The sequence below is a fragment of the Euprymna scolopes genome, chromosome 14 (genome assembly GCF_053919585.1).
Source record: "Euprymna scolopes isolate OS-2025 chromosome 14, ASM5391958v1, whole genome shotgun sequence".
NCBI lineage: Eukaryota > Metazoa > Mollusca > Cephalopoda > Sepiida > Sepiolidae > Euprymna > Euprymna scolopes.
Window position 1 is genome coordinate 62,614,903 of NC_136495.1, and position 17,499 is coordinate 62,632,401.

The window sequence follows — 17,499 nt, forward strand, 5'->3', positions numbered from 1 at the left end:
GGGGAGCTAGTGGGTCGGCGTGGTGTGACAGCTCTCTGTCTGACCTGATGGCTTCGTGCGATCTCGTCGACAGATTTCGTCTTGATCATCCAGGGCGGGAGATGTGGACGTGGCATTCTGTAGTGCCTTCCCATCCGAGTACTTACTTGGATCGGATGTTAGTTAGAAGAGGCGACATAGACTTCCTATCTTGCCCCACGTTCCACTTATTAGGACACTCGGACCATAAACTTGTTATGGCCCGTTTGAACTTAAGTGCTAGGCCTAAACTGGCCGGATACTGGAAGTTCAACATCTCCTTGCTGGAGCTGGAGGACTACCGGTTGAAGGTCACTGAGCTAATTCAGAGGGCTTTAGTGGGGGCGGTTACAGGGAGTAAGTGGTGGGTTAGTCTTAAGGCTAAAATTAGGCGCTTCTCTGTCAAGTATAGCCAACGCCTCGCGTTAGATAAGGCTGAGGCAAAGAAGCGCTTAGAGGATAAGCTGACCCGGGCGGTGGAAGGGGGGGATCCCCTAGAGTTAGCACTAGCTAAACAAGATCTCAACCGCTTGGCTAGCGAGCGGTATGAAGGTCAAGTAGTTAGGGCTAGGTTAAATAAAGTTTCTAACGAGGCTGTGAATGTTGACGCCGTTGAGCGTAAGGCTGCTTTAAGGCGCGGTTCGGATGGGTACATTCGTAAAGTACATAACCTGGAAGGACACGCTTTAGTATCGACTCGGGAGATCTGCGAGGGGTTTCGGGAGCATCTATCGGTGCGCTTCACCCAACTACCCAGGCTCAGGGTTGATGAGTTTGGCAGCTATTTGGCTGACTCGCCCCGCCTCACGGCGGCTCGAGCGGCTAGCTGTGATGGTCTTATTACTGAACATGAGGTCATTACTGCGTTGAAGCAGGTCGGCTATAACAAATCTCCGGGGCTTGATGGTTTACCCTACGAGTTCTACTTGAGGCTGTCGCCCATGTTGGTCCCTCTTCTGAAGGATATGTTCAACCATTGGTTTGCCCAGGGCTCCATCCCTGGACAGGTGACCAAGGGTGTGATCACATTGCTGAGGAAAGGTCAACGGCATGGCGGGAGGGAAAACTTTGATGATTTTAGGCCCTTGACTCTGCTAAACACAGAGTTAAAGATTTTGGCAAAGATTCTTGCGAATCGCTTGCAGGTTGTCATCACTGATTTGATCGAACCAGACCAGACTTATGCTGTGAAGGGGAGATCAATTCAAGACAATTTGCATTTGATACGCTCGATCATAGAGGGGACAGAAGACGACGCCGAAGCCGCGCTGATCAGTTTGGATCAGTCCAAGGCATTCGATAGGGTCGACCATCGGTTCCTAGGATCTGTGTTAGAGGCCGCCGGATTTAATCCGGACTTCCGCAAGTGGATCTTTGTTCTGTATGACAGGCCAACGGTGGCGGTGCAGATCAACGGTAAGCTATCGGAGTCATTCGCTGTCTCTCGGTCGGTGCGACAGGGTTGTCCGCTGTCGCCTCTGCTGTATGTCCTGGCGTTGGAACCCCTCCTTCGCAATTTAAGGGACGAGGCGACTACACCAGTCCTGCGCGGAATAGCTCTCCCTGGAGGCACACGAGCCAGGGTTTCCGCGTTCGCCGATGACGTCACCGTGTTCGTGTCTTGCCTCACGGACATTCAAGCGGTGGTCGAGGCGCTCGCTCGATACGAAGAAGTAACAGGGGCCATCTTCAACCGTAGCAAGTCTGCTGGCCTGCGGTTGGGGGCCTGGACCGGGGTAAACTCGCTTCCAGGTATTTTCAGCTGGACCGATGGACCGGTCCGTATTCTCGGTGTCTGGTTTGGACCGGGACTTCAGCTGGAAAAGAATTGGTCGGAAGTACAGTCTAAGGTCAAATCGTCAGTCAAGACTTGGATTGGAAGGAAATTGTCCTTGAAGGGTCGGGCGGAGGCGTGTGCTACATACGTCTTTCCGCTCATCCTTTACCGTTTGTCTGTACTTCCTCTCCCTGCAGAACGCCTAACCCGCTTACAAGGGCGCCTCGATTCACTTTTGTGGAACGAGGGTAAGCACTATGTCTGCAGAGAGGTCTGTGTTCAACGTCCGAGCGAGGGAGGCCTGAGTCAGCCCAGTCTCTTGTGTCACAGAAACGCCGAGAGATTGGCTTTCCTGGGTCGTTCGCTTGAAGGAGACGCTCCTTGGGTCCCTGTGGTTGAGAACTCGTTTCCCAATCTCAAACCCAACCCTTCGGTAGAAGGTCGTCGTAGACCGAAGGGGGAGTCCAAGTTCTTCTCCGAATGCCGGACCGCTCTTAGAGCTTTGCCGGGGACCAGTGTCCTCGATCAGCCAAGAAAGGAACTATATCGGGATTTAGTGGAGGGGACCGCGAAGGATCCACTTTGTAGGCGGATGGGATGGTCGATGAAGGTTGTCCGTTCTCAATGGTGTTGGGCGCCGGGACGGGAGATTCTGAATAACTCGGAATTCTCCCTGACTTGGCGACTGGTCCGAAATGCGCTGCCCCTCTTCGACGAACTTTTCCGGTATAAAGAACATACCAGGCGCTTCTGTCCGTGCTGTGACGAACGCGAGCCCGAAACTATCGAGCACGCGTTTTTTAGTTGCAGCCGGATACAGCCCCTTTTAAAGTACGTCGAGGGGGTAACAGCTCGCATCGATGCCGAGTGTCTGCTCGATCTCGACGTAGGAACTTTTGTGTACAACATGGAGCCGCCGTTCCCCAGGGAGGAAAGTTTGGTTTTCCTGGCGATCCTAGCAGTAGCGCGCATGACCATCTGGATCACGCGCCTCAAGTTGGTCCGCGAAGGGACATCTGTTCCGGATCGGGATCTGATTGTTTACTTTAAACATTTGCTTAAAGTAAAGATCAGATGCGATTGGAAGAGGTTGCCTAGAGTGGAATTTGACAAGAGGTGGGTGCACAGCACTAGTTTGTGCATCCGTCGAGGAGCCAAGTTTCAATACGTGTTCCCTCCTTAGGCATGGCATGGGCGGTGCTGGGTCCTACGGAACCCATCCCGCCTAGGTTAGCATAAGTTCAAGTAAAGTAACTCTTGACTGGTGGTACAAATGAGATCCTGTCCCTGATTTTATTTTTTGGTATTAGAGTACCTCTGAGTCTGCCCAACCCCTCTGCTCCTCAGGTTTATTTTCTGATGTCCCCGGTCGCTCCCCTACTCAGAGGTCACCCTCCTACCCCCTCCATCCGTTGCTGTATTTTCTCCCACCTCTATTAAGGCCATTTCCCCAAACCCATTAGGGACGCCCTGCTTGTTTTCGGTTCCCCGGAAAACAGTGGGAAATCTAACCACATAGAATAGTACAGGGGGGTCTTACTAACAACACATTAGCAGTTTTTTCCCTTATTTTTTGGAAATGAACATTTTTATTAGTATAGTCCCACTCCACGAACATTTTATTCCCAATTAATTCAAAAACTCTTTTAATGAAATTGAACTTTATTTTCTAACACATGCACATACACAAAAAAAAAAAAAAAAAAAAAAAAAAATGCACACACAACACACAGATAAGTTTTTACAAATTGTACATAAGTTATTTTTTACACTGAACGCTGGGGTATTAGCTAGATTAAGATCCACAGAGTGATTGAGGTATTTTGGTAAATGTTGCCAGTCAAGAGTAAGACCATTAAGTCTTCATCATTCATCATGTTACTTTAGTCAAAAAGACCCTGTACCCTCCCCCTCCCAATTTCTTATAGGGCCTTGTGCCTAATTTTGTTTTTTGATTCTTTTGTTTGTATAATTTTATATTGTATTCTCATTTTTTGACAACAATAAAATAAATAAATAAGATCAAAGTGTAGTATCTGTTCTTCAGCTTACGAAACTTTTGCTCTTCCAATTGTCTGAGAGGGGATCTGCCACCGGGCTCTTGAGCCAGGTTCAAGGCATTTTTTCACGTCTGCAAGGACCAGACCCCCTCCTTTGGGGAGTCAGGACCTTCAGCATAGTCTAAGGTTTTAGTCTTAAGTTTTAGTTTTAAGTAGATTTAAGTTCTTCTTTTCTCCCTCTCTCTGGGAGGAATGTCTAATTCTTACTCTTAATTAACTAGCGGCACTTTGACCCGCTAGTCTTTTGTCTTCCTTCGCTGCTCTCCCGTTGGATCGAGCAGACCGGGTCTCTTTGTCGCTTCCTGTTGGGGTTGTTTGTGGGAAGGGTTTTGGGGTTAATACCTTCGTTTTTGCCTTCTCTCTGGGCAAAGATGCCTTTCCCTCTCTCCTCTTAATTGCGACGCGGCACTCTGACCCGCTAGCCACCACTGCATCTTTCTTCTCTGCTCTCCCCCCCGCAAGGGGGGATCGAGCTGACTAACCCGACTTCCCCGCGAGGGGAGGTCAAACCTCTTTCTCTCTTCGCCCCTGGCCACCCCCTCCATCCCTTTGTCACCCAGACTGTTTTATTTTTCCTCCCTCCCAGGTCTGGTCTGCGTCAGCGACCAACGCCCCCACGATGCCGAGCAGGCGGGGATCATCACCCCAAATGCGGAGCACCGTTCCCCCAACTAAATCCCCGGAAAAGGGAGTCAAATCCCGGCCCCGGGTCGATGGAGAGAACACTGCGGAACTTGGAAGCAGCAAGGTAGGGCCGCAGCCCGCGGCGACCTTGATGGAAACTGGAGGGGTAGGGCCGCAGCCCGCGGCGACCCCCAGAAAGCTACCAGCATCCCCCAAAAAGGGACAAGCAGCTCCCCACAAGGGCAACCAGCCCAATGAAGGTGCCCCAAGAAAGCAAGGCGGGAGAAGTACAGAGGGACCAGGACAAGCAACCGCCCAGGTCCCGAAAGTTATGGTGGAGACACCAGAACAAGGCTCCCCCGCTCCCCAAAAGCGGGATCCCCCACCAACAAAAGGGGAAGAAAATGAAAACAGTTCCTGCAAGAAATCTGAACAGGAACTGTTCGACGAAACCATGGCCTCCCTACAATCCCTATTCGGGGAGGACACAACCAATCCGTTGACCCTCAACGCTCCCCAAGAGGGCAACGGAGAAAAGGAAGCGGCTAAGAAGGAAGCGGTGGAAAAAGCGGCTAAGGTCCAGGCAGGAAATACCAAGGCCCAGCCAGCAGAAACCCCCCAACCAGTAGCCACGACACATTCCGGAAAGGCCTCCCCAGGAGGGGAGGAACTGGCGGCCGAGACTAGCAAAACCCAGCCTCGGAAGAAAAAGAAGAGAGATTCGGGAAGTGACTCGGAAAGCCAGGAAAGCCAGCACGCAACGACATCTGCGGACTGGCCTAAACTGACCGGAAAAGGTCACACTCCCATGCCAGCGACATCACCAGAAACCTCGCCGGCCCCCATGAAGCAGCCAACTCCAGCCACAGCTCCTCCAGCCCCAGAGACATCTAAAGCAGGAGGATCAGCATGGGGATCCAAAGAAGAGGCCAAGATGTCCCCCCAAGATTATCGAGAGCTCTTTCTGACCAAATATAGTCAGTATACAAAGGGCAACACCATCCAGCCCCTTCCAGGTCAAGTGGAAAGCCTGGAAAAGAGAGTGCTCTCGTTAATCACGTCCGACACCAAGGCAAGAGGTCTGACGGGAATCAACAAAGAGACAATGGTGAAGATCCTGATGGAGCAGAACATCCCTGCTAACTACATTTGCAGGAAGAGTTATGCAATGTGGGATGTCCTGCTCCCAACCCCGGAGGATGCCGTCAGACTCTCTAAGATGAACCATCAATCGAGAAACATCAAGCTCCACCCAGTTTACCTCAACAGGCGGAGGACAAATGTATCAGTGCTCAACGTCCCCTGCTATATGGATGCGAAACAGCTGGGAGCCATCCTCAGCCAGTACGGGGATGTGGAGGAGGTGACACCTTGCCGCGGTCAACGTAACATTATGACCGGGGATTACAAGGTGCAAATGGTGGTCGACAAGGTGGGGTTCTACGGCATCCCTGCTACAATTCAGTTCGGGGACTGGACCCTCTCCTTGATCGTAGAAGGAAGGAGGCCGCACTGCTGGCAATGCCAACAACAGGGCCATATGGCCAAGGATTGCCCCAAGAGAAATACCAACAAGGCTGCCACCAAGGTAGCGGGAACATCCAAGGCCACAGTCGCAACCGCCGCTCCTGCTCACGCCGAGAATCCCGCAGAAGCCAAACAGGGATGGGCGACAGTCACTAAAAAGGGAAAGGCCATCAAACAATCTTCCCCACAGACAGTGACCATAGCCCAGCCAGAAGACAAGCCGGAAGACAATGCAAACATGGACACAGAGGTCCCCGCCTCCTCGAACAAAAGGAAACTGCAGGAGTCCGAAGAAGAGGTGGTGTCCGAGGAGGAGGGGGAACCCTTGCCGGCAAGACCAACATTAAGCGCCACAGAAATTAGGAGGGCAAGGAGGAAAAAGAGCAGAAAAATGAGAGCTGCCTCCCCAACCCCCTCAGAGAACATTCCCGATAAAGCAGAGGCTGAACAACCCATAACCCCATCGCCCCATCAGCCGAAGCCACAAGAATCCCCCTCACCCTCTCTCCCGGTCCCACCCAGAGAAGCTTCACGCCCCGTGTCTTGCGAAAGGCCTACCAGCGTACCAGCAAAACAGGACACCCCCGCCCAAAACACCTCTTCCCCTCCTCAACAACAACAAGAGGACCCCTCCCCGACAACAACAACAACAACCAGAACCCAAAGAACCAAAAAACTACCATTCCTGCCGGGAGGTAGGATCTGCGAGACGGATCTTCTGCGGAATATACCAGAGCTCAAGGGAAAGCAGAAGGTCCGTTTCAACAAGCTCCTGAACTTTGACTCAGTGGGAAGTCACAAGGTCACTGAGCCAGAACACTTCCCAGATGCCCCCATGCTGACAACCTTTGTCAGGGGGAATAAAGACGCTAGAACGGAGGGTCTATGGGCGATGCTGGAGGCAGCCAAGGAGGCAATACCAGGCCAACAGCTTATCGACATGGACCATCCGTCTCTAAAAAATATAATCTACAGATGTGAAGGTCGCACACCCCTGTATGTCCATCCTTCCCTATACAGGGCATTAAAACTAACTTTTCCCCTGGACGTGGGAGGCGTTGCCAAGGATGGATTACCTTCTGCGGAACTGCTGACCGGAAGCCTTGGGCAAGCCTGCTACGTCCTCACTGCCGAGGACTTCAGACCCGTCTGTGACACTGCCTAAGGTAAGTGAACATGGCTTTAAACTTGGCTACATTTAATGTGAGGGGCATCAGGTGTCGAAGCAAGGCCTCGCGCGTTGTGAGAGACCTGGTGTCCCTTAAGGTAGATATCGCCGCTATCCAGGAGACCCACTTTGTTTGTGACGAGGATTGTCAGGTGCTGGTAAACGATTACGATGTTTACTCAGCATATGGCAATACTAATAGTCGTGGAATCTCCTTGCTAGTGAAACGCACCCTGTCAGCGTCGGTGAATGTTGTTCACGCAGGCGAGGACGGGCGGGCGCTCGTTGTTGATGTTGCTGTTAATTGTAGTGTTTTTCGGATTGTTGCTGTTTATGCTCCCAATGCTGCTGTAGAGAGGGCAACCTTTTTTCGACGGTTGGAGGGCTTCTTAGTGGATCCGGAACGATTAGTTTTAATGGGTGATTGGAATGCAATCCTTGATCCCAGTATAGATAAGGTCGGGGGAGCTAGTGGGTCGGCGTGGTGTGACAGCTCTCTGTCTGACCTGATGGCTTCGTGCGATCTAGTCGACAGATTTCGTCTTGATCATCCAGGGCGGGAGATGTGGACGTGGCATTCTGTAGTGCCTTCCCATCCGAGTACTTACTTGGATCGGATGTTAGTTAGAAGAGGCGACATAGACTTCCTATCTTGCCCCACGTTCCACTTATTAGGACACTCGGACCATAAACTTGTTATGGCCCGTTTGAACTTAAGTGCTAGGCCTAAACTGGCCGGATACTGGAAGTTCAACATCTCCTTGTTGGAGCTGGAGGACTACCGGTTGAAGGTCACTGAGCTAATTCAGAGGGCTTTAGTGGGGGCGGTTACAGGGAGTAAGTGGTGGGTTAGTCTTAAGGCTAAAATTAGGCGCTTCTCTGTCAAGTATAGCCAACGCCTCGCGTTAGATAAGGCTGAGGCGAAGAAGCGCTTAGAGGATAAGCTGACCCGGGCGGTGGAAGGGGGGGATCCCCTAGAGTTAGCACTAGCTAAACAAGATCTCAACCGCTTGGCTAGCGAGCGGTATGAAGGTCAAGTAGTTAGGGCTAGGTTAAACAAAGTTTCTAACGAGGCTGTGAATGTTGACGCCGTTGAGCGTAAGGCTGCTTTAAGGCGCGGTTCGGATGGGTACATTCGTAAAGTACATAACCTGGAAGGACACGCTTTAGTATCGACTCGGGAGATCTGCGAGGGGTTTCGGGAGCATCTATCGGTGCGCTTCACCCAACTACCCAGGCTCAGGGTCGATGAGTTTGGCAGCTATTTGGCTGACTCGCCCCGCCTCACGGCGGCTCGAGCGGCTAGCTGTGATGGTCTTATTACTGAACATGAGGTCATTACTGCGTTGAAGCAGGTCGGCTATAACAAATCTCCGGGGCTTGATGGTTTACCCTACGAGTTTTACTTGAGGCTGTCGCCCATGTTGGTCCCTCTTCTGAAGGATATGTTCAACCATTGGTTTGCCCAGGGCTCCATCCCTGGACAGGTGACCAAGGGTGTGATCACATTGCTGAGGAAAGGTCAACGGCATGGCGGGAGGGAAAACTTTGATGATTTTAGGCCCTTGACTCTGCTAAACACAGAGTTAAAGATTTTGGCAAAGATTCTTGCGAATCGCTTGCAGGTTGTCATCACTGATTTGATCGAACCAGACCAGACTTATGCTGTGAAGGGGAGATCAATTCAAGACAATTTGCATTTGATACGCTCGATCATAGAGGGGACAGAAGACGACGCCGAAGCCGCGCTGATCAGTTTAGATCAGTCCAAGGCATTCGATAGGGTCGACCATCGGTTCCTAGGATCTGTGTTAGAGGCCGCCGGATTTAATCCGGACTTCCGCAAGTGGATCTTTGTTCTGTATGACAGGCCAACGGTGGCGGTGCAGATCAACGGTAAGCTATCGGAGTCATTCGCTGTCTCTCGGTCGGTGCGACAGGGTTGTCCGCTGTCGCCTCTGCTGTATGTCCTGGCGTTGGAACCCCTCCTTCGCAATTTAAGGGACGAGGCGACTACACCAGTCCTGCGCGGAATAGCTCTCCCTGGAGGCACACGAGCCAGGGTTTCCGCGTTCGCCGATGACGTCACCGTGTTCGTGTCTTGCCTCACGGACATTCAAGCGGTGGTCGAGGCGCTCGCTCGATACGAAGAAGTAACAGGGGCCATCTTCAACCGTAGCAAGTCTGCTGGCCTGCGGTTGGGGGCCTGGACCGGGGTAAACTCGCTTCCAGGTATTTTCAGCTGGACCGATGGACCGGTCCGTATTCTCGGTGTTTGGTTTGGACTGGGACTTCAGCTGGAAAAGAATTGGTCGGAAGTACAGTCTAAGGTCAAATCGTCAGTCAAGACTTGGATTGGAAGGAAATTGTCCTTGAAGGGTCGGGCGGAGGCGTGTGCTACATACGTCTTTCCGCTCATCCTTTACCGTTTGTCTGTACTTCCTCTCCCTGCAGAACGCCTAACCCGCTTACAAGGGCGCCTCGATTCACTTTTGTGGAACGAGGGTAAGCACTATGTCTGCAGAGAGGTCTGTGTTCAACGTCCGAGCAGGGGAAGCCTGAGTCAGCCCAGTCTCTTGTGTCACAGAAACGCCGAGAGATTGGCTTTCCTGGGTCGTTCGCTTGAAGGAGACGCTCCTTGGGTCCCTGTGGTTGAGAATTCGTTTCCCAATCTCAAACCCAACCCTTCGGTAGAAGGTCGTCGTAGACCGAAGGGGGAGTCCAAGTTCTTCTCCGAATGCCGGACCGCTCTTAGAGCTTTGCCGGGGACCAGTGTCCTCGATCAGCCAAGGAAGGAACTGTATCGGGATTTAGTGGAGGGGACCGCGAGGGATCCACTTTGTAGGCGGATGGGATGGTCGATGAAGGTTGTCCGTTCTCAATGGTGTTGGGCGCCGGGACGAGAGATTCTGAATAACTCGGAATTCTCCCTGACTTGGCGACTGGTCCGAAATGCGCTGCCCCTCTTCGACGAACTTTTCCGGTATAAAGAACATACCAGGCGCTTCTGTCCGTGCTGTGACGAACGCGAGCCCGAAACTATCGAGCACGCGTTTTTTAGTTGCAGCCGGATACAGCCCCTTTTAAAGTACGTCGAGGGGGTAACAGCTCGCATCGATGCCGAGTGTCTGCTCGATCTCGACGTAGGAACTTTTGTGTACAACATGGAGCCGCCGTTCCCCAGGGAGGAAAGTTTGGTTTTCCTGGCGATCCTAGCAGTAGCGCGCATGACCATCTGGATCACGCGCCTCAAGTTGGTCCGCGAAGGGACATCTGTTCCGGATCGGGATCTGATTGTTTACTTTAAACATTTGCTTAAAGTAAAGATCAGATGCGATTGGAAGAGGTTGCCTAGAGTGGAATTTGACAAGAGGTGGGTGCACAGCACTAGTTTGTGCATCCGTCGAGGAGCCAAGTTTCAATACGTGTTCCCTCCTTAGGCATGGCATGGGCGGTGCTGGGTCCTACGGAACCCATCCCGCCTAGGTTAGCATAAGTTCAGTAAAGTAACTCTTGACTGGTGGTACAAATGAGATCCTGTCCCTGATTTTATTTTTTGGTATTAGAGAACCTCTGAGTCTGCCCAACCCCTCTGCTCCTCAGGTTTATTTTCTGATGTCCCCGGTCGCTCCCCTACTCAGAGGTCACCCTCCTACCCCCTCCATCCGTTGCTTTATTTTCTCCCACCTCTATTAAGGCCATTTCCCCAAACCCATTAGGGAGGCCCTGCTTGTTTTCGGTTCCCCGGAAAACAGTGGGAAATCTAACCACATAGAATAGTACAGGGGGGTCTTACTAACAACACATTAGTAGTTTTTTCCCTTATTATTTTTTGAAATGAACATTCTTTATTAGTTTATTCCCACTCCACGAACATTTTTATTCCAAATTAATTCAAGAACTCTTTTTAATGAAATCGAACTTTATTTTCTAACACATGCACATACACACAAAAAAAAAAAAAAAAAAAAAAATGCACACACAACACACAGATAAGTTTTTACAAATTGTACATAAGTTATTTTTTACACTGAACGCTGGGGTATTAGTTAGATTAAGATCCACAGAGTGATTGAGGTATTTTGGTAAATGTTGCCAGTCAAGAGTAAGACTTCAAAGTCTCATCTGTTAGATAGTCAAAAAGACCCTGTACCCTCCCCCTCCCAATTTCTTATAGGGCCTTGTCCCTAATTTTGTTGTTTGATTCTTTTGTTTGTATAATTTTACATTGTATTTTCATTTTTTGACAACAATAAAATAAATAAATAAGATCAAAGTGTAGTATCTGTTCCGGCAGATACTGCACTTAAGATAATTTGTACCAGTCAATGGAGGGGAAACCCTCTATACTGGGACAATTATTATTTTTGGTAACCAGAGTGACCCCTTTTAGGGGAGCTGGTTTTTACATCACATTAAAAACGGCCTTGTGCCTAATTTGCTCAGTGGGGGAGCAAATAAATACCATCTGTTCCGGTAGATACTGCAGCAGAGACCATATGTGGGGGCAACCTTACATATAAGACCTTGGTCAATGTAGGGGCAACCCTTCATACCAATTGTCACTATCCAGCTCCCCTACTCCCCGGGGAGTTGGTCCCCATTTCCCCTTCACTCTTCACATTAAAAATCGGCCTTGTGCCTAATTTGCTCGGTGGGGGAGCAAATAAATACCCTTTTCTTGGCTTTTTGGCCAAGATCAAAGTGTAGTATCTTTTCTGATACCTACATTGCGCGAGACCGTGCTGTTCTAGCAACACATTCTCGTGCCCGGTACACCTGACGAGCTATTTGGGTAGCGTTCTGTCTGCACCCCTACTTTGTCTGTCTTTCTCTGCTCTCCCCCCTCACGGGGTGATCCGAGCCGATAATTTACGACCTTCCCGCGAGGGAGGGTCGGAAACACTTTCTCTCTTCCCCCCACTAACTTCCCACTCCCTCTCTCAGTTCTATCTCCCCTCTTGCCGCCTTTTATCGCCACTTCGTTTTAGCCCCAAAGTCGGCTCCCCACTTTGTGACGCCATCTCCACGTCACTCTTTTCGGTGATTTTTAAAAGAAGAGGGAACCAAAACGGATACCCCCAGCCCGGGGGCCACCAATATGGATACCCTCAGCCAAGGGGCCACCAACATGGATACCCCCAGCCAGGGGCTACTGCTCCCCAAGACGACTCCCCAACAGGAGGAGTAAAAACAACCACTGACGGGGCGTACTGCCAGGATATGACAGCATTGGATGCTCCCCAGGAGGGGGATTATTTACCAATAGCTCCCCCCGAGGGCGACTCCCCCAAAGGGGAGCAAAACCAAAATCGGTCCGACCACAAAAAGGAGGAGGTGCCAGGCCAAAAGGACAATAAAGGGGACAGCGCTCCCCAGGAGGTCTGCTCCCCCAAAAGGGGAGTAGATCAAGAAAATGAGGGGGCATACCGCCTGGACCTCACATTCGAGGAAGGGGCAGATGACCTCAAAGTAAATAAAAAGATTATGCTCCCCAAGAGGCCGACTCCCCAAAACGGGAAGCTGCTCCTGAAAAAGACTCTAACCAAGGAGAGTCAGGCCCAAAAGACACTGAAAAGGGAGCCCCCCCCCAAAAGCGACCCTCCCACAAAAGGACAGACTAAGAAATCTGGGGAGGCAGGAAGTGTCGCCAATAAACAGGCAGGGGCGACCTCTATAAAAGACCAAAAATGGTCTAACCCCACCAAAGACCTCATACCAACACCAACACCAACACCACCAAGAGGGTCTGCGTGGGGGAAGACCGTAGAAAAACAACTGTCCTCTCAAAAGTATAGAGATCTGTACCTGACAAAGTACAGACAATACATAGAGGAGGAAGATATAAAACCCATACTGGGTGCCTGGGAGACGATTGAGGGTAGAGTCCTGTCCTTCGCCATTTCCGATATACTGGAAAACCGCCTCCTGGGGATGAGGAAGGAAGACATGGCAGGGCTCCTCCAGAAACTTAACATCCCGGTACTATACTTGTACCAGAGGGGCTTCGCCATGTGGGACATCCTCCTACCCACCAAGGACGATGCAGAGAGATTCTTCCGCCAAGAAATAAATCATAGGAGAGTCAAACTAATACCCGAATACCAGAGCAAAAGAAGGACTCGGGTGCAGGTATTTAATGTGCCAACCCAAATACCTGCGGAACTGTTAGGATTCCTCTTCAGCCAGTACGGTGAGGTGGAACAGGTGACCCCAGTACGGTCAAAAACTGGGACTCAACTGGGCTGCTACACAATAGCAATGAGGCTGAAGAGGGAGGGTGTTCGGGCGATACCAGCGCTGCTGACATACAAGGACGCCAGCATAACAGTAGTGGTGCAGGGCCGTCGTCCGCACTGCTGGTTCTGCCAAAAGCAGGGCCACATGGCTAGGAGCTGCCCGCAAAGGGTAACCCTAATCAAACGACTCAAAAGGCGGTCACAACCCCTGAGACAGCGCCCGCGCCAAAACAGACGGAACAACCCCTGCAACCGTGGCACCAACCCCAACTCCAAGGAAAACCCAAACCACCCAGAAGGCTAAGGGAAAAGGAATGGAGCACGGTAGTGAGACAAAAACAGAAACTCATAATCCCTACCGCCACCGTCCCACCACTAGCCCCAAAATCTAGGCAGGAGCCTCTACAAATGCAGCAACAACAACAACCACTGCAGCCAATGCCGTGGAAACAGCTGCAGCAACAACAACTACCGCAGCAGCAGAAGCAGCAAGGGCAGCAAGGGCAGCAAGTGCAGCAGAAGCAGCAGCAGCAGCAACGACACCAGCGAGAGCAGCAGCAACAAAAACAGCCGCAGCAGCAACTAGAGGAGCAGACACAACCAACGGTCCCCACACCAATCGAGACGGGGATCAAGCGGGGAAAAGACTGCTCCTCTGAGGATGAATCCGCAAATTAGAGGGAGAAGAACTCAACCTCACCTCTCCCCGGTCCATTCGAAAGAATAAAAAAGATAAAACAAAAAAGAAAAGGGGAAGAAAAGGTGGCCTCCACTCCCTGCGAACATACACCACCCCTAACAAAAAAATCCACTTCCTCCTCCAAACCAGACAGCGCACCAACACCAGATCTTTGTCAATGTAGCGGCAACCCTTCATATCAATTGTCATTATCCAGCTCCCCTACTCCCCGGTGAGCTGGTCCCCATTCCCCCTTCACTCCTCACATTAAAAATCGGCATTGTGTCTAATTTGCTCGGTTGGGGAGCAAATAAATACCAACATACCCTTTTCTTGGCCTTTTGGCCAAGATCAAAGTGTAGTATCTATTCATACTACATGCTGTACTTATGTTTGTAACTTTGTGATATAAAGTGGGGAATCACTTTTCTGTATTAATTTAATGTAAAATGATCACCCACTTTACAACCAGTCAGTCTCAAAGCCATTCAAATCATTCTACAGATCATTCAAGTTGTTTTTGAAGGATTCCAGTTATTTTTTAAACAGTCAAGTCATTCTTAAGGTCATTCAATTCACCCTTAAGTTCATTAAAGTCATTCTAAGTCATTTACTTTTTATTTATTTAAGTTATTTCAGCCTATTTTTCGGTCATTTTAGTTTACCTTGAAGAATTTCATGTCAATCATACATTCACACATTCACACGAGAGCACGCGACTAATGGCTATCGGTCTTTTTTCACCAAGGATACATATAACAAAAGGCCTCTCAGTCCAGTGGAATAAGTGAAGAATTTGATAATGCGTATGTTTTTTTTTTAAATAAAAAATATACCTTTCTAAAAATTTGAGATAATTTTTATTATTTTGATTATTCGAAACTACTGCTCTTTATCCTAAATTCTATTTTCACAATGTATCTTTCCATTTACCTTCTCCACGTGTATCTTGTTGAAAGTGGGAATCTGCACGAAATTTCGAACAGAACATTTTAGTTAATCCATGGAGATAGCATGCTCTTGTTTCGCCAGCCACGATCGGGGAGAAGTCATCAGTAATACGCAATTGTATTCAGCGTATCGCCCGCACTTAGGATTGAATTTCTAACCTTAAGTAAAAAGTCTCACTTACAACTGAATTTACTGTTTATCCATTATGCAATGTGTCCTTGCAATGACCCATAGAGTAACTGATAAAGTACTTGGACGGTCGTAGGTTACATCAGCCGAAACCTTGTGAAAATTACGCTCAGTATTGGACTCTTTCTTAGCGTGAGAGAAAAAGGTAAATTCACCTGTCAATATGTTGTAACAATAGTCCGTGTATGGGGAAAATATGGCTTTTAGGTACGAGCATTAATGACAGAAAATTGATAGGGAGACATGGTTTTAAAAGCTGGTTTATCATAATTTTTCGTAGGTTACCGACTACTTTTTGAAAGATTAAAACCTCAAGTTAGTTTCCAAAGGGAAAATAATTGCACCCGTGAAAAAAAAAAGTTATAATGAAAAAATGTTTTGACGTTGACATTCGGATACTTTTTTTAAAAATTACATTTTCACCCCAAACAAGGCACATTGCCACTTTGATGTAGGGGACTACTATCAGGGACATAAACTAGAGGGATTCTATGTGGGGAGTTGGGCAGCAAGATGTCGGTTCACGTTACGCTTGAACTTCTGCATGTCAGTACAGTTAAGGAAGCAGGAACTCGGAAGCGAATCCCAAAGCCTAGCGGTTCCGGGGAAGAAACTACTGGAGTATAACGTTCTCTTACATCTAGGGATCTCAACTGTGAAGAGGGTGGGATTTTGCTGCTTGCCGGGTTTGTCGGAAGTATTTACGTTGAGGGGATACAAGTGCTTGCAGTTCGTCGGAGCATTCATTGTTATAGTACTTGTAGAATAAGCAGAGGGATGCTACATTTTATCGATGGGACAGAGGCTGAAGCTTAGATGACAGTTCAGGACCTATCAGGTTGGCGACTCTCTCTTGAACCTTGTCATGGAGTGAGAGACTAGTAGCAGATGCACCAGCCAAATATGACAACAATATTCCATACATAGGCAAATGGTGGCCTTATAGAGGTACAGGATACTTTCGGGCGTTAGTAACTTTCTAGTACGGTAGAGAGAACCTACCTTTTTCGCAGCGGTCTTGGCAATGTTCTCAATGTAATTGTTCCAACTCATGTTTCCCGTGAACATTAGGCCGAGGAGTTTAAAAGATGTACTTTCAGATAAAGAGTCTTTGGCCATTGCTATTGGTGGTAGAGAAGGTTTCTTGTAATTATTGAAGGAAACAAGTTTAGTCTTGGCAGCATTGAATGTGACCATCCGTGTCCCCATTCCACTACAGATTGGAGGTCATCCTCTAGTGTTTCTGCCATTTCTTTAGGTATGTGTTCATTTATTTTCCTATCGTGGTATCATCAGCATATATACCCATCTCACAGACAATTTTGTCAGGGAGGTCATTTATGAATATTAGGAATAATGGTCCAAGGATAGACCCCTGAGGCACTGCCGCATTTATATCATATTGTTTAGTACGACCATCGAGGATAAGCTGGATTTTTCTCTCATCTAAGAAGGATTTAATTTAGTATTCTTCAAATGATACCGTATGACAAATTTAACTAAATTTTGTAGTTAAATAACTTCATTGTATAAATCCCTAGAAAGGTAAAAATTAGTTTTATGGATCTATTTCCAAGATAATTAGGAAAGTCCTAAGATACTGAAATAAACTAAAAAAAACCCATTGTCTGTACAAAAAAATGGCTTAATTAGCCCCCCCCCCCTCACGAGATATTTTAGAGGTGTGGATTCTACGGAAGTCCAAAATGTCAGAAAGCCAAAAGACAGTCTGAAAATGACACCAAGTAAGTTGTGAGGCATAGAATGCGGGGTTTCTTATGTTTTTTTTTCGCAGTGGTGAATCCGTACATTCCTATCGTGAACATGTTTATTATTTTTTTAATTTAATTATTTTTCTATGTTCCTGCTTTTAAGTTATTTTTTAAAATTTATTTTCAAGATTATATAAAATTATATTACACGTTAATTCAATAAAGAAAATATTAAAATTTTACATATAAAAATTACGCGAAAGTGTAATCTAAAAAAGTACATATATTCTTGGAAATTAAACTTTTTTGTGTGAAAATATAAAATAGTAATGAAAAAAATATAAAGTCATTCATTTTTTTATTACTTAAAACTATAACTTTAGTAAAAGTGTTAAACCAAAATAATACATTTCCACTAAGATTCAAATAAAAATACTGAATTCATTATATTCCTTGATCATTATTTAATAAATACTGAAAATTTCATAAAAATTGGTTAATTTCCTGATTTTTTGTGAATTTTGAAGTAAAGGGAGGGGTCAAAATGTTTATACA

General features: G+C 48.2%; 1 pseudogene; it reads left to right on the forward strand.

Annotated features, from left to right (window-relative positions):
* Positions 1–14,416: 14,416 nt before the first annotated feature.
* LOC145293567 (U2 spliceosomal RNA) lies at positions 14,417–14,554 on the forward strand (annotated as a pseudogene).
* The last annotated feature ends 2,945 nt before the right edge of the window (positions 14,555–17,499 follow it).